At 48.7% G+C, this 17,895-nt stretch overlaps 1 long non-coding RNA gene across 1 annotated transcript in view; it reads left to right on the top strand.

Moving 5' to 3' along the window:
• The window catches only part of LOC309653783, a 69,924-nt gene that overhangs the window by 34,619 nt on the left and 17,410 nt on the right, over nt 1-17,895 (top strand). Inside the window, exons 5-6 of the long non-coding RNA XR_014259469.1 lie at nt 740-1,191; nt 9,370-9,821. This is a non-coding gene — a long non-coding RNA (uncharacterized lncRNA). The remainder of the gene's footprint in view (nt 1-739; nt 1,192-9,369; nt 9,822-17,895) is intronic.

The following is a 17,895-nucleotide window of genomic DNA, read 5'->3' as shown; positions in this document are numbered from 1 at the left end:
TCAGCGCCTATGATAGGAATCAGATCAGGACCTGTGTTACAGGTAATGTCAGGGCCTTATTTAAGAACAGTGTCAGGGCCTGAGTCCTGACTTACTCCTTTCTCTCCTCACTAAGGACTTTTGACACTACTGCTAATTCAGGCCCTGATAATGTCCCTAACTAAGGCCCTGACACTTTCCCTGGCTAAGGCCCTGACCTTCTCCTAAGTCAGGCCCTGATACTGTCCCTAACAATGGCCCTGGCACTACACCTAACGGAGGCCCCGACATGATACCTAACAAAGGCTTTGTTGCTAGTCCAAACTAAAGCCCTAAAATTGGTCCTAAATAAGGCCTTGACACCAATCCTAACTCAGGCCCTAAAACTGTCCCTAACTAAGGCCCTGATAGTATGCCTAACTCAGGCCCTCATACGATTCCTAACAATGGCTCTGATGCTAGTCCAAACTAAGGCCCTGAAATTGGTCCTAAATAAGGCCTTGACACTAATCCTAACTCAGGCCCTAGCACTGTCCCTAACTAGGTCTCAGACAGTACACCTAAATCAGATCCTGACACTGTCCCTAAGCAAGGCCCTGACACTACTCCTAACTCAGTCCCTTACACTGTACCTAACAAAGTCTCTGATGCTAGGCCTAACTCAGGCCCTGAAACCGTCTGTAACTAAGGCCCTGCTGCCATCACTATCAAAAGTCCTGACATTATCCTGAGCTAATATCCTGACCTATGTCTTTCCAAGGTCCTGAAACTGTCCCAAAGTAAGCCCTGACGCTGTCCCTAAGTGAAGACCTGAGGCTGTCCCTACCTCAGGCCCTGAAGCTTTCCTTAACTGAAGCCTTGACGCTCTGACTAATTCAGGCCCTGATCATGTACCTAACGAAGACCTTAATGCTGATCCAGCAAAGACGCTGATGCTGCTCCAAAGTCATGCCCTGACAGTGTGCCCAGCTAAGGGCCTGATGCTAAGCCTCACTCAGGCCCTGTCGCTCTCCCTAAGTCAGGCCCTGACACTGTCACTAACGAAGGCCCTGACTCTACTCCTAATTCAGTCCCGTACATTGTATCTAACAAAGGCTCTGATGCTAGTCGTAACTCAGGGCCTGACACTGTCTCTAACTAAGGGCTGCTGCCATCAACATCTAAAGTCCTGACATTATCCGGAGCTAATAACCTGTCCCATGTCTTACCAAGGTCCTGACACTGTCCCAAAGTAAGCCCTGACGCTATCCCTAAGTGAGGCCCTGAAGCTTTCCCTAACTAACTCAGGCCTTGATGCTGTGACTAACTCAGACCCTGAACATGCCTTTAACTAAGACCCTAAGGCTGATCCAACAGAGACCCTGATGCTGCTCCTAAGTCATGCCTTGATAGTGTCCCCCACTAAGTGTCTGATGCTAGGCCTCACTCAGACCCTAACGCTCTCCCTAAGTCAGGCTCTGATGCTGTCCCTACCTGAAGCCCTGACACTGGTTCTAAATAAGGATCTGATACTCTCAGTAACTAAGGTTTTGAGACTATGCTTAGGTCCTTTCCTGACACTATCCCTAGACCATAACCTGACCCTGTCCCTAGCAAATGTCGTGCCTCTTATGCTAACTACAGCCCTGCTGCTGTCCTTAACTAAGGGCCTAAAATTACTCTCGAGGCTGTGATCCTGTCCGTACCTAAGGCCTCGATGTTAGTCCTAATTCAGGGCCTGACACTGTCCCTAACTAAGGCCCTGCTGCCGTCAATATCTAAAGTCCTGACACTATCCTGAGCTAATTTCTTGACCCATCTCTTACCAAGGTCCTGAAACTGTCCCTAAGGAAGCCCTGATGCTGTCTCTAAGTGAGGCCTTGAGGCTGTCCCTAATAGAGGCCCTGATAATATCTTTAACATAGCCCCTGAGGCTGATCCTACCGTGGCTCTTATGCTGCTCCTAAGTCATGCCCTGACACTGTCTCTAGCTAAGGCCGTGACGCTAGGCCTCACTCAGGCCCTGTCCCACTCCCTAAGTCAGGCTCTGACGCTGTTCCTACCCGAAGCCCTGACACTCACTGCTCCTAAATTAGGTCCTGATGTGCTAAGTAACTAAGGTCTTGACACTATCCCTAGGTCATTTCCTGACACTCTCCCTAGACCTTAACCTAACCTTCTCTTTAGCTAATGTCGAGATGAGCTAAAGAGAGTCTTTAGAACGAGATTCTTTCATCTTCTGAATATAGTTTTCTTCAAAACATAATTTTTATAGTGTTACTAACTTTAAACAAAATGTACTCAACTGCTGTGGAATATTCCTTCATAGGAGCGTGCATGGTTCACTTGTGCATCTGCTTGTGGTGGTGTTCAGGTTGCTTTCAGCTGTAGATCCCCTTATGCTAGCTAAATCCCTGATTCTGTCCGTAAATGAGGCCCTGAATTTAGGTCCGAGGCCGTGAACCTGTCCCTAACTGGGGCCTGGAGGCTCGTCCTAATGCAGGCCCTGACACTGTCCCTAACTAAGGCTCTGACACTACACCTAACTCAGTCACTGACACTGTACCTAACAAAGGCTCTGATGCTAGTCCTAACTTAGGCCCTGACACTGCCTCTAACTAAGGCCCTGCTGCCGTCAATATCTGAACACCTGATATTATCCTGAGCTAATAGCCTGACCCATGTCTTACCAAGGTCCTGAAACTTTCCCAAAGTAAGCCCTGACGCTGTCCCTAAGTGAGGCCTTGAGGCTATCCCTAACGGAGGCCCTGATAATAGCTTTAACCAAGACCCTAATGCTGATCCTACAGAGGCCTTTATGCTGCTCCTAAGTCATGCCCTGATACTGTCCCTTACTCAGGCCCTAAAGATAGGCCTCACTTAGGCCCTGTTGCTGTACCTTAGTTAGGCTCTGATGCTGTCCATACATCAAGCCCTGGCGCTGGTCCTGATTAAGGCGCTCACGCTGCTGCTAACTAAGGCCCTGATGCTCTGAATAACTAAGGTCTTCTCGTTATCCCTTGGTCATTTCCTTTCACTATCTCTGGCCTGGAACCTGACTCTGTCCCGAGATAATCTCCTGCATCTTATGCTAACTGAAACCCTAATGCTCTCCCTAACTAAGGCCCTGACTACTCCTAACTAAGGCCATGTCACTGAATCTAACAAAGGCCCGGAATCTGTCCTTAATATAGTCCCTGCTGCCAGCAATAACTAAAATCCTGACACTCTCCTGAGCTAATATTCTGACTCATTTCTAACCAAGGTCCAGACACTGTCCCTAAGAAAGCCCTGTCGCTGTCTTTAAGTGAAGACCTGAGGCTGTCTGTAACTCAGACCCTGAAGCTTTCCCTAACTGAGGCCTTGACACTGTGACTAACTAGGGCTCCGGTCATGTCTTTAACTAAGAGCCTAAAGCTGATCCAACAAAGGCACTGATGCTGCTCCTAAGTCATTCCCTGACAGTGTCCCCAGCTAAGGGCCTGACATTAGGCCTCACTCAGGCCCTGTCGCTCTCCCTAAGTCAGGCCCTGATGCTGTCCCTACCTGAAGCCCTAACACTGCTTCTGAAGAAGTCCCTGAGAGTCTCAGTAACAAAGGTCTTCACACTATCCTTAGGTCATTTCCTGACACGATTCCAAGCCTTTACCCTAACCCTGTCCTGAGCTAATGTCCTACCTCTTATGCTAACTAAAGACCTTATGCTGGCCTAATTCAGGCATTGAATTTAGTCCCAAGGCCGCTAGACTGTCCCCTACTCGGCTCGATGCCCTTACCGTCACAATGTTCCATGACCACTGTCATCACAATGCTCCACGCCCTTGTCATCACAATGCTCCATAACCCGTGTCATCACAAGGCTCCATGACCTTTGTCATCGCAATGCTCCATGCCATTGTCATCACAATGCTCCATGCCCTTATCATCACAATGCTCCATGACCCCTTTCATCACAATGCTCCATGACCCTTGTCTAAAATGCTACATGCCTGTGAAATCACAAAGCTCCATACTCCCTGTCATCACAAGTCACCATGACTCTTGTCATCACAATGTTTCATGGCCCCTGTCATTCAAAATGCCTTATGACCACTGTCATACAAATGTTCCATGGCCCTTGTCATCACAATGCCCCGTGACCCCTGTCATCACAATGTTCCAGGGCCCCTGTCATCACAATGAGCCATGACCCCTTTCATCACAATGCTCCAGGTCCGTTTTCATCACAATGCTCCATGAGCCCTGTCATCACAATGTTCCCTGGCCTTTGTCATCACAATTCTCCATGGCCCCTGTAATCACAGTGCTCCATGACAACGTTCATCACATTGCTTCAGGACCACTGTCATCATAATGCCACATGAGCCCTGTCATCACAATGCTCCATGGCACTTGTCATCACAATGCTCTAAATTCCTTGCAATCAAAATGCTCCTTGACCCTTTCATCACAATGTTACAGTACCCCTTTCTTCACAATGCTCCATGCCGCTGGTCACCACAGTGCTCCATGACTTTTGTCACCACAATGTTCCATGTCCCTTGTCATTAAAATATTCCATGGCCCCTGTCATCACAATGCTGCATGATCCTTATAATCTCAATGCTCCATGATCCTCGTCATCACAAATCTCCACGCATTTGTCATCACAATGCTGATGACCCCTGTCATCCCAATGCTCCATGACCCCTGTCATCCCAATGCTCCATAGCACTTTTCATCACAATGCTACATGACCACTTTTATCACAATGCTCCATGCCGCTGGTCACCACAATGCTCCATGACCTCTGTCATCACAATGCTTCATGTCCCTTGTCATTAAAATGCTCCATGGACCCTGTCATCACAATGCTGCATGATCCTTATAATCTCAATGCTCCATGGTCCTCGTCATCACAAATCTCCACGCATTTGTCATTACAATGCTCCATGACCCCTGTCAGCCCAATTCTCCATAGCACTTTTCATCACAATGCTACATGACCACTTTTATCACAATGTTCCTTGACCACTTTAATGACAATGCTCCATGACCACTTTCATCACAATGCCCCATGACCCCTGTCTTCAAAATGCTCCATGGCCCTTGTCACCACAATGCTCCAGGACCCGTCATCACAATTCTCCATGGCCCTTGTCATCACAATGCTCCATGGCGCTTGTCATCACAATGATCCAGAGCCTTAGTGCTTGAGTTGGGATTAGTCTCATTGCCTCAATTAGGGACAATGTCATTGCCTGAATTGGGAGTAGTGTCAGAGCCTTAGTTAGGGACAGCGCCAGGGCGAGTTGGGAGTAGTGCAAGTGCTTTAGTTAGGGACAGTGCCAGTGCTTGCTTTTGGAGTAGTGTCAGGGCCAGAGTTAGGGACAGTGTCAGTGGCTGAGATGGGAATAGTGTCAGGGCCTTAGTTACGGACATTGTCAGTGCCTAAGTTGGGATTTTTGTCGGGGTCTTTATTATGGACAGTGTCAGGGCCTGAGTTAAGAGTAGTGTCAAGGCCTTAATTTGGAAGAGTGTCAGTGACTCAGTTTGGAGTAGTTTCAGACCCTTAGTTAGGAAGAGCGTCAGTGCCTGAGTTGGGAGTAGTGACATGGCCTAAGTTATGGACAGTGTCAGGGTCTGAGTTAGGAATAGTCTCAGGACGTTAGTTAGGGACAGTGTCACTGACTGTGTTAGGAATAGTGTCAGGGCCTAAGTTAGGAGTAGTCTGAGACCGGTAGTTAGGAACAGTGTCAGGGCCTGAGTTGTGAGTAGTTTCAGGGCCTTAGAGAAAGTGTCATTGCCGGAGTTGGGAGTTATGTCAGGGCCTTAGTTAGGGACAGTGTCAGTGCCTGAGTTGGGAGTAGTGTCAGGGCCTAGTTAGGGACAGGGTCAGTGCCTGAGTTGTGAGTAGTTTCAAGGCCTTAGTTAGAGAAAGTGTCAGTGCCGGATTTGGGAGTTATGTCAGGGCCTTAGTTAGGGACAGTGTCAGTGCCTGAGTTGGGAGTAGTGTCAGGGCCTAGTTAGAGAAAGTGTCAGTGCCGGAGTTGAGAGTAGTGTCAGGGCCTTAGTTAGGGACAGTGTCAGTGCCTGAGTTGGGATTAGTGTCAGGGCCTAGTTAGGGACAGTGTCAGTGGCTGTGATGGTAGTAGTGTCAGGGTCTTAGTTAGGGAGAGTGTCAGTGCCTGAGTTGGTAATAGTCTCAGGGTCTTTTTTGGGGACAGCATCAGGGCATGAGTTAAAAGTAGTGTCAAGGCCTTAGTTAGGGAGAGTGTCAGTTACTGTGTAGGGAGTAGTATCAGGCCCTTCGTTAGGGACAGTGTCAGGGTCTGAGGTAGAAGTAGTCTCAGGGCCTTAGTTAGGTAGTGTGTCAGTGCCTAAGTAAGTAGTAGTGTGAGGGCCTTAGTTAGGGACAGTGTCAATGCCTGTGTTGGGAGTAGTGTCAGAGCCTTAGTTAGAGACAGCATCAGTGCCTGCGTTGGGAGTAGTGTCAGGGCCTTACTTAGGGACAGCGTCAGTGCCTGAGTTAGGAGTAGTGTGATGGCCGTAGTTAGGGACACTCTCAGTGCCAGAGTTGGGGGTAGTGGCAGGCCTTTGTTAGGGACTGTGCCAGGGCCTGAGTTAAGAGTAGTGTCAGGGCCTTAGTTAGAGACAGTGTTAGTGCCTGAGTTCAGAGTAATGTCAGGGCCTTAGTTAGGGACAATGTCAGTGCCTAGTTTGGGAGTAGTGTCAGGGCCTTAGTTAGGGACAGTGTCAGTGCCTGAGTTGGGAGTACTGTCAGGGCGTATTTCGGGACAGTCTCAGTGCCTTTGTTGGGATTAGTGTCAGGGTCTTTGTTAGGAACAATGTCAGTGCCTGAGTTGGGAGTTGTGTCAGGACATTAGTTATGGACAGTGTCAGTGCCTGAGTTGGGAGTAGTGTCAGGGCCTTAGTTAGGGACAGTGACAGTGCCTAAGTTGGGAGTAATGTCAGGGCCTTAGTTAGGGACAGTGTCATTGCCTGAGTTGGGACTAATATCAGTGCCTTAGTTAGGGACAGTGTCAGGGCCTGAATTGGGAGTAGTCTCTGAGCCGTAGTTAGGAACAGTGTCAGTGACTGACTTGGGAGTACTCTCGGGGTCTTAGTTAAGGTCAGTGTCAGGGCATGAGTTAAGTATTGTGTCAAAGCCTTAGTTACGGAGAGTGTCAGTTGTTGAATTAAGAGAAGTGTAATGGCCTTATGTAGTGACAGTGACAGTGCCTGAGTTAGGAGTGGAGTCAGGGCCTTATTTACGGTAGTGTCAGTGCCTGCATTAGGAGTAGTGTCAGGGCCTTAGTTAGGGACAGTGTCAGTGCCTGAGTTGAGAGTAGTGTCAGGACATTAATTAGGGAGAGTGTCAGTGCCTGAGTTGGGAGTAGTGCCAGTGCCTTAGTTAGAGACAGCGCCAGTGCTTGAGTTGGGAGTAGTGTCAGGGCCATAGTTAGGGATGGTGTCAGTTGCTGAGATGGGAGTAGTGTCAATCCCTTAGTTACAGACAGTGCCAGGGCCTGAGTTGGGATTAGTTTCAGGGTCTTTATTATGGACTGTGTCAGGGCCTGAGTTAAGAGTAGTGTCAAGGCCTTAATTAGGGAGAGTGTCACTGTCTGAGTTGGGAGTAGGGTCAGACCCTTAGTTAAGGGACAGCGTCAGTGTCTGAGTTAGGAATAGTGCCAGAGCCTAAGTTACGGACAGTGCCAGGGCCTGAGTTAGGAGTAGTCTCAGACCGGTAGTTAGTAACAGTGTAAGGGCCTCAGTTGTGAGTAGTTTCAGGGCCTTAGTTAGCAAAAGTGTCAATGCTGGAATTGGGAGTAATGTCAGGGCTTACTTAGGGAGAGTGTCAGTGCCTGAGGTGGAAGTAGTATCAGGGCCTTAGTTAAGGAGAGTGTCAGTGCCTGAGTTCAGAGTACTGTCAGGGCATATTTAGGGACAGTCTCAGTGTCTATTTTGGGAGTAGTGTCACAGCCTTAGTTAGTGACATTGTCAGTGCCTGAGTAAGGAGTAGTGTCCGGGCCTTAGTTAGGGACAGTGTCAGTTGCTTAGTTAGGAGTAGTGTCACGGCCTAAGTTAGGGCCAGTGTCAGTGCCTGAGTCAGGAGTAGAGTCAGGGCCTAAGTTAGGGACAGTGTCATTGCTTGAGATAGGAGTAGTGTCAGGGCCTTAGTTAGGAGTAGCATCAGTGCCTTCGTTAGTTATTGTATCAGCGCCTCAGTTAGGAATAGTTTCAGGGCCTTATTTAGGGACAGTGTTAGTGCCTGAGTTAGGAGTTGTGTCGGCCTTAGTTAGGGACCTTTTCAGGGCCTGAGTTAGGAGTAATGTCAGGGCCTTCCTTAAGTATTGTGTCAGCGCCTGAGTTAGGAATAGTGTCAGGGCCTTAGTTAGGGACATTGTCAGGGCATGATTTAGGAGTTGTGTTAGGGCGTGAGCTATGAATAGTGTCGGGGCCTTAGTTAGTGACAGTGTCAGTGCTGAGTTTGGAGTAGTATCAGGGCCTTAGTTAGAGACAGTGTCAGGGACTGAGTTAGGTGTATGTCAGGGCCTTAGTTAGGGAGAGTGTCAGTGCCTGATTTAGGAGTAGTGCCAGAGGCTTTGTTAGGGACAGTGTCAGGGCCTGAGTTAAGAGTAGTGTCACAGCTGTACTTAGGACCAGTGTCAGGGCCTTAGTTAAGTCCAACATCAGCGCCTATGATAGGAATCAGATCAGGACCTGTGTTACAGGTAATGTCAGGGCCTTATTTAAGAACAGTGTCAGGGCCTGAGTCCTGACTTACTCCTTTCTCTCCTCACTAAGGACTTTTGACACTACTGCTAATTCAGGCCCTGATAATGTCCCTAACTAAGGCCCTGACACTTTCCCTGGCTAAGGCCCTGACCTTCTCCTAAGTCAGGCCCTGATACTGTCCCTAACAATGGCCCTGACACTACACCTAACGGAGGCCCCGACATGATACCTAACAAAGGCTTTGTTGCTAGTCCAAACTAAAGCCCTAAAATTGGTCCTAAATAAGGCCTTGACACCAATCCTAACTCAGGCCCTAAAACTGTCCCTAACTAAGGCCCTGATAGTATGCCTAACTCAGGCCCTCATACGATTCCTAACAATGGCTCTGATGCTAGTCCAAACTAAGGCCCTGAAATTGGTCCTAAATAAGGCCTTGACACTAATCCTAACTCAGGCCCTAGCACTGTCCCTAACTAGGTCTCAGACAGTACACCTAAATCAGACCCTGACACTGTCCCTAAGCAAGGCCCTGACACTACTCCTAACTCAGTCCCTTACACTGTACCTAACAAAGTCTCTGATGCTAGGCCTAACTCAGGCCCTGAAACCGTCTGTAACTAAGGCCCTGCTGCCATCACTATCAAAAGTCCTGACATTATCCTGAGCTAATATCCTGACCTATGTCTTTCCAAGGTCCTGAAACTGTCCCAAAGTAAGCCCTGACGCTGTCCCTAAGTGAAGACCTGAGGCTGTCCCTACCTCAGGCCCTGAAGCTTTCCTTAACTGAAGCCTTGACGCTCTGACTAATTCAGGCCCTGATCATGTACCTAACGAAGACCTTAATGCTGATCCAGCAAAGACGCTGATGCTGCTCCAAAGTCATGCCCTGACAGTGTGCCCAGCTAAGGGCCTGATGCTAAGCCTCACTCAGGCCCTGTCGCTCTCCCTAAGTCAGGCCCTGACACTGTCACTAACGAAGGCCCTGACTCTACTCCTAATTCAGTCCCGTACATTGTATCTAACAAAGGCTCTGATGCTAGTCGTAACTCAGGGCCTGACACTGTCTCTAACTAAGGGCTGCTGCCATCAACATCTAAAGTCCTGACATTATCCGGAGCTAATAACCTGTCCCATGTCTTACCAAGGTCCTGACACTGTCCCAAAGTAAGCCCTGACGCTATCCCTAAGTGAGGCCCTGAAGCTTTCCCTAACTAACTCAGGCCTTGATGCTGTGACTAACTCAGACCCTGAACATGCCTTTAACTAAGACCCTAAGGCTGATCCAACAGAGACCCTGATGCTGCTCCTAAGTCATGCCTTGATAGTGTCCCCCACTAAGTGTCTGATGCTAGGCCTCACTCAGACCCTAACGCTCTCCCTAAGTCAGGCTCTGATGCTGTCCCTACCTGAAGCCCTGACACTGGTTCTAAATAAGGATCTGATACTCTCAGTAACTAAGGTTTTGAGACTATGCTTAGGTCCTTTCCTGACACTATCCCTAGACCATAACCTGACCCTGTCCCTAGCAAATGTCGTGCCTCTTATGCTAACTACAGCCCTGCTGCTGTCCTTAACTAAGGGCCTAAAATTACTCTCGAGGCTGTGATCCTGTCCGTACCTAAGGCCTCGATGTTCGTCCTAATTCAGGGCCTGACACTGTCCCTAACTAAGGCCCTGCTGCCGTCAATATCTAAAGTCCTGACACTATCCTGAGCTAATTTCTTGACCCATCTCTTACCAAGGTCCTGAAACTGTCCCTAAGGAAGCCCTGATGCTGTCTCTAAGTGAGGCCTTGAGGCTGTCCCTAATAGAGGCCCTGATAATATCTTTAACATAGCCCCTGAGGCTGATCCTACCGTGGCTCTTATGCTGCTCCTAAGTCATGCCCTGACACTGTCTCTAGCTAAGGCCGTGACGCTAGGCCTCACTCAGGCCCTGTCCCACTCCCTAAGTCAGGCTCTGACGCTGTTCCTACCCGAAGCCCTGACACTCACTGCTCCTAAATTAGGTCCTGATGTGCTAAGTAACTAAGGTCTTGACACTATCCCTAGGTCATTTCCTGACACTCTCCCTAGACCTTAACCTAACCTTCTCTTTAGCTAATGTCGAGATGAGCTAAAGAGAGTCTTTAGAACGAGATTCTTTCATCTTCTGAATATAGTTTTCTTCAAAACATAATTTTTATAGTGTTACTAACTTTAAACAAAATGTACTCAACTGCTGTGGAATATTCCTTCATAGGAGCGTGCATGGTTCACTTGTGCATCTGCTTGTGGTGGTGTTCAGGTTGCTTTCAGCTGTAGATCCCCTTATGCTAGCTAAATCCCTGATTCTGTCCGTAAATGAGGCCCTGAATTTAGGTCCGAGGCCGTGAACCTGTCCCTAACTGGGGCCTGGAGGCTCGTCCTAATGCAGGCCCTGACACTGTCCCTAACTAAGGCTCTGACACTACACCTAACTCAGTCACTGACACTGTACCTAACAAAGGCTCTGATGCTAGTCCTAACTTAGGCCCTGACACTGCCTCTAACTAAGGCCCTGCTGCCGTCAATATCTGAACACCTGATATTATCCTGAGCTAATAGCCTGACCCATGTCTTACCAAGGTCCTGAAACTTTCCCAAAGTAAGCCCTGACGCTGTCCCTAAGTGAGGCCTTGAGGCTATCCCTAACGGAGGCCCTGATAATAGCTTTAACCAAGACCCTAATGCTGATCCTACAGAGGCCTTTATGCTGCTCCTAAGTCATGCCCTGATACTGTCCCTTACTCAGGCCCTAAAGATAGGCCTCACTTAGGCCCTGTTGCTGTACCTTAGTTAGGCTCTGATGCTGTCCATACATCAAGCCCTGGCGCTGGTCCTGATTAAGGCGCTCACGCTGCTGCTAACTAAGGCCCTGATGCTCTGAATAACTAAGGTCTTCTCGTTATCCCTTGGTCATTTCCTTTCACTATCTCTGGCCTGGAACCTGACTCTGTCCCGAGATAATCTCCTGCATCTTATGCTAACTGAAACCCTAATGCTCTCCCTAACTAAGGCCCTGACTACTCCTAACTAAGGCCATGTCACTGAATCTAACAAAGGCCCGGAATCTGTCCTTAATATAGTCCCTGCTGCCAGCAATAACTAAAATCCTGACACTCTCCTGAGCTAATATTCTGACTCATTTCTAACCAAGGTCCAGACACTGTCCCTAAGAAAGCCCTGTCGCTGTCTTTAAGTGAAGACCTGAGGCTGTCTGTAACTCAGACCCTGAAGCTTTCCCTAACTGAGGCCTTGACACTGTGACTAACTAGGGCTCCGGTCATGTCTTTAACTAAGAGCCTAAAGCTGATCCAACAAAGGCACTGATGCTGCTCCTAAGTCATTCCCTGACAGTGTCCCCAGCTAAGGGCCTGACATTAGGCCTCACTCAGGCCCTGTCGCTCTCCCTAAGTCAGGCCCTGATGCTGTCCCTACCTGAAGCCCTAACACTGCTTCTGAAGAAGTCCCTGAGAGTCTCAGTAACAAAGGTCTTCACACTATCCTTAGGTCATTTCCTGACACGATTCCAAGCCTTTACCCTAACCCTGTCCTGAGCTAATGTCCTACCTCTTATGCTAACTAAAGACCTTATGCTGGCCTAATTCAGGCATTGAATTTAGTCCCAAGGCCGCTAGACTGTCCCCTACTCGGCTCGATGCCCTTACCGTCACAATGTTCCATGACCACTGTCATCACAATGCTCCACGCCCTTGTCATCACAATGCTCCATAACCCGTGTCATCACAAGGCTCCATGACCTTTGTCATCGCAATGCTCCATGCCATTGTCATCACAATGCTCCATGCCCTTATCATCACAATGCTCCATGACCCCTTTCATCACAATGCTCCATGACCCTTGTCTAAAATGCTACATGCCTGTGAAATCACAAAGCTCCATACTCCCTGTCATCACAAGTCACCATGACTCTTGTCATCACAATGTTTCATGGCCCCTGTCATTCAAAATGCCTTATGACCACTGTCATACAAATGTTCCATGGCCCTTGTCATCACAATGCCCCGTGACCCCTGTCATCACAATGTTCCAGGGCCCCTGTCATCACAATGAGCCATGACCCCTTTCATCACAATGCTCCAGGTCCGTTTTCATCACAATGCTCCATGAGCCCTGTCATCACAATGTTCCCTGGCCTTTGTCATCACAATTCTCCATGGCCCCTGTAATCACAGTGCTCCATGACAACGTTCATCACATTGCTTCAGGACCACTGTCATCATAATGCCACATGAGCCCTGTCATCACAATGCTCCATGGCCCTTGTCATCACAATGCTCTAAATTCCTTGCAATCAAAATGCTCCTTGACCCTTTCATCACAATGTTACAGTACCCCTTTCTTCACAATGCTCCATGCCGCTGGTCACCACAGTGCTCCATGACTTTTGTCACCACAATGCTCCATGTCCCTTGTCATTAAAATATTCCATGGCCCCTGTCATCACAATGCTGCATGATCCTTATAATCTCAATGCTCCATGATCCTCGTCATCACAAATCTCCACGCATTTGTCATCACAATGCTGATGACCCCTGTCATCCCAATGCTCCATGACCCCTGTCATCCCAATGCTCCATAGCACTTTTCATCACAATGCTACATGACCACTTTTATCACAATGCTCCATGCCGCTGGTCACCACAATGCTCCATGACCTCTGTCATCACAATGCTTCATGTCCCTTGTCATTAAAATGCTCCATGGACCCTGTCATCACAATGCTGCATGATCCTTATAATCTCAATGCTCCATGGTCCTCGTCATCACAAATCTCCACGCATTTGTCATTACAATGCTCCATGACCCCTGTCAGCCCAATTCTCCATAGCACTTTTCATCACAATGCTACATGACCACTTTTATCACAATGTTCCTTGACCACTTTAATGACAATGCTCCATGACCACTTTCATCACAATGCCCCATGACCCCTGTCTTCAAAATGCTCCATGGCCCTTGTCACCACAATGCTCCAGGACCCGTCATCACAATTCTCCATGGCCCTTGTCATCACAATGCTCCATGGCGCTTGTCATCACAATGATCCAGAGCCTTAGTGCTTGAGTTGGGATTAGTCTCATTGCCTCAATTAGGGACAATGTCATTGCCTGAATTGGGAGTAGTGTCAGAGCCTTAGTTAGGGACAGCGCCAGGGCGAGTTGGGAGTAGTGCAAGTGCTTTAGTTAGGGACAGTGCCAGTGCTTGCTTTTGGAGTAGTGTCAGGGCCAGAGTTAGGGACAGTGTCAGTGGCTGAGATGGGAATAGTGTCAGGGCCTTAGTTACGGACATTGTCAGTGCCTAAGTTGGGATTTTTGTCGGGGTCTTTATTATGGACAGTGTCAGGGCCTGAGTTAAGAGTAGTGTCAAGGCCTTAATTTGGAAGAGTGTCAGTGACTCAGTTTGGAGTAGTTTCAGACCCTTAGTTAGGAAGAGCGTCAGTGCCTGAGTTGGGAGTAGTGACATGGCCTAAGTTATGGACAGTGTCAGGGTCTGAGTTAGGAATAGTCTCAGGACGTTAGTTAGGGACAGTGTCACTGACTGTGTTAGGAATAGTGTCAGGGCCTAAGTTAGGAGTAGTCTGAGACCGGTAGTTAGGAACAGTGTCAGGGCCTGAGTTGTGAGTAGTTTCAGGGCCTTAGAGAAAGTGTCATTGCCGGAGTTGGGAGTTATGTCAGGGCCTTAGTTAGGGACAGTGTCAGTGCCTGAGTTGGGAGTAGTGTCAGGGCCTAGTTAGGGACAGGGTCAGTGCCTGAGTTGTGAGTAGTTTCAAGGCCTTAGTTAGAGAAAGTGTCAGTGCCGGATTTGGGAGTTATGTCAGGGCCTTAGTTAGGGACAGTGTCAGTGCCTGAGTTGGGAGTAGTGTCAGGGCCTAGTTAGAGAAAGTGTCAGTGCCGGAGTTGAGAGTAGTGTCAGGGCCTTAGTTAGGGACAGTGTCAGTGCCTGAGTTGGGATTAGTGTCAGGGCCTAGTTAGGGACAGTGTCAGTGGCTGTGATGGTAGTAGTGTCAGGGTCTTAGTTAGGGAGAGTGTCAGTGCCTGAGTTGGTAATAGTCTCAGGGTCTTTTTTGGGGACAGCATCAGGGCATGAGTTAAAAGTAGTGTCAAGGCCTTAGTTAGGGAGAGTGTCAGTTACTGTGTAGGGAGTAGTATCAGGCCCTTCGTTAGGGACAGTGTCAGGGTCTGAGGTAGAAGTAGTCTCAGGGCCTTAGTTAGGTAGTGTGTCAGTGCCTAAGTAAGTAGTAGTGTGAGGGCCTTAGTTAGGGACAGTGTCAATGCCTGTGTTGGGAGTAGTGTCAGAGCCTTAGTTAGAGACAGCATCAGTGCCTGCGTTGGGAGTAGTGTCAGGGCCTTACTTAGGGACAGCGTCAGTGCCTGAGTTAGGAGTAGTGTGATGGCCGTAGTTAGGGACACTCTCAGTGCCAGAGTTGGGGGTAGTGGCAGGCCTTTGTTAGGGACTGTGCCAGGGCCTGAGTTAAGAGTAGTGTCAGGGCCTTAGTTAGAGACAGTGTTAGTGCCTGAGTTCAGAGTAATGTCAGGGCCTTAGTTAGGGACAATGTCAGTGCCTAGTTTGGGAGTAGTGTCAGGGCCTTAGTTAGGGACAGTGTCAGTGCCTGAGTTGGGAGTACTGTCAGGGCGTATTTCGGGACAGTCTCAGTGCCTTTGTTGGGATTAGTGTCAGGGTCTTTGTTAGGAACAATGTCAGTGCCTGAGTTGGGAGTTGTGTCAGGACATTAGTTATGGACAGTGTCAGTGCCTGAGTTGGGAGTAGTGTCAGGGCCTTAGTTAGGGACAGTGACAGTGCCTAAGTTGGGAGTAATGTCAGGGCCTTAGTTAGGGACAGTGTCATTGCCTGAGTTGGGACTAATATCAGTGCCTTAGTTAGGGACAGTGTCAGGGCCTGAATTGGGAGTAGTCTCTGAGCCGTAGTTAGGAACAGTGTCAGTGACTGACTTGGGAGTACTCTCGGGGTCTTAGTTAAGGTCAGTGTCAGGGCATGAGTTAAGTATTGTGTCAAAGCCTTAGTTACGGAGAGTGTCAGTTGTTGAATTAAGAGAAGTGTAATGGCCTTATGTAGTGACAGTGACAGTGCCTGAGTTAGGAGTGGAGTCAGGGCCTTATTTACGGTAGTGTCAGTGCCTGCATTAGGAGTAGTGTCAGGGCCTTAGTTAGGGACAGTGTCAGTGCCTGAGTTGAGAGTAGTGTCAGGACATTAATTAGGGAGAGTGTCAGTGCCTGAGTTGGGAGTAGTGCCAGTGCCTTAGTTAGAGACAGCGCCAGTGCTTGAGTTGGGAGTAGTGTCAGGGCCATAGTTAGGGATGGTGTCAGTTGCTGAGATGGGAGTAGTGTCAGTCCCTTAGTTACAGACAGTGCCAGGGCCTGAGTTGGGATTAGTTTCAGGGTCTTTATTATGGACTGTGTCAGGGCCTGAGTTAAGAGTAGTGTCAAGGCCTTAATTAGGGAGAGTGTCACTGTCTGAGTTGGGAGTAGGGTCAGACCCTTAGTTAAGGGACAGCGTCAGTGTCTGAGTTAGGAATAGTGCCAGAGCCTAAGTTACGGACAGTGCCAGGGCCTGAGTTAGGAGTAGTCTCAGACCGGTAGTTAGTAACAGTGTAAGGGCCTCAGTTGTGAGTAGTTTCAGGGCCTTAGTTAGCAAAAGTGTCAATGCCGGAATTGGGAGTAATGTCAGGGCTTACTTAGGGAGAGTGTCAGTGCCTGAGGTGGAAGTAGTATCAGGGCCTTAGTTAAGGAGAGTGTCAGTGCCTGAGTTCAGAGTACTGTCAGGGCATATTTAGGGACAGTCTCAGTGTCTATTTTGGGAGTAGTGTCACAGCCTTAGTTAGTGACATTGTCAGTGCCTGAGTAAGGAGTAGTGTCCGGGCCTTAGTTAGGGACAGTGTCAGTTGCTTAGTTAGGAGTAGTGTCACGGCCTAAGTTAGGGCCAGTGTCAGTGCCTGAGTCAGGAGTAGAGTCAGGGCCTAAGTTAGGGACAGTGTCATTGCTTGAGATAGGAGTAGTGTCAGGGCCTTAGTTAGGAGTAGCATCAGTGCCTTCGTTAGTTATTGTATCAGCGCCTCAGTTAGGAATAGTTTCAGGGCCTTATTTAGGGACAGTGTTAGTGCCTGAGTTAGGAGTTGTGTCGGCCTTAGTTAGGGACCTTTTCAGGGCCTGAGTTAGGAGTAATGTCAGGGCCTTCCTTAAGTATTGTGTCAGCGCCTGAGTTAGGAATAGTGTCAGGGCCTTAGTTAGGGACATTGTCAGGGCATGATTTAGGAGTTGTGTTAGGGCGTGAGCTATGAATAGTGTCGGGGCCTTAGTTAGTGACAGTGTCAGTGCTGAGTTTGGAGTAGTATCAGGGCCTTAGTTAGAGACAGTGTCAGGGACTGAGTTAGGTGTATGTCAGGGCCTTAGTTAGGGAGAGTGTCAGTGCCTGATTTAGGAGTAGTGCCAGAGGCTTTGTTAGGGACAGTGTCAGGGCCTGAGTTAAGAGTAGTGTCACAGCTGTACTTAGGACCAGTGTCAGGGCCTTAGTTAAGTCCAACATCAGCGCCTATGATAGGAATCAGATCAGGACCTGTGTTACAGGTAATGTCAGGGCCTTATTTAAGAACAGTGTCAGGGCCTGAGTCCTGACTTACTCCTTTCTCTCCTCACTAAGGACTTTTGACACTACTGCTAATTCAGGCCCTGATAATGTCCCTAACTAAGGCCCTGACACTTTCCCTGGCTAAGGCCCTGACCTTCTCCTAAGTCAGGCCCTGATACTGTCCCTAACAATGGCCCTGACACTACACCTAACGGAGGCCCCGACATGATACCTAACAAAGGCTTTGTTGCTAGTCCAAACTAAAGCCCTAAAATTGGTCCTAAATAAGGCCTTGACACCAATCCTAACTCAGGCCCTAAAACTGTCCCTAACTAAGGCCCTGATAGTATGCCTAACTCAGGCCCTCATACGATTCCTAACAATGGCTCTGATGCTCGTCCAAACTAAGGCCCTGAAATTGGTCCTAAATAAGGCCTTGACACTAATCCTAACTCAGGCCCTAGCACTGTCCCTAACTAGGTCTCAGACAGTACACCTAAATCAGACCCTGACACTGTCCCTAAGCAAGGCCCTGACACTACTCCTAACTCAGTCCCTTACACTGTACCTAACAAAGTCTCTGATGCTAGGC

This window comes from Balaenoptera physalus (genome assembly GCF_965194825.1).
Source record: "Balaenoptera physalus genome assembly, contig: HAP1_SCAFFOLD_1156, whole genome shotgun sequence".
In the NCBI taxonomy this organism is placed as follows: Eukaryota; Metazoa; Chordata; class Mammalia; order Artiodactyla; family Balaenopteridae; genus Balaenoptera; species Balaenoptera physalus.
Note: the sequence above shows the minus strand (reverse complement) of the source record. Positions and strands in the feature narration are given on the sequence as shown.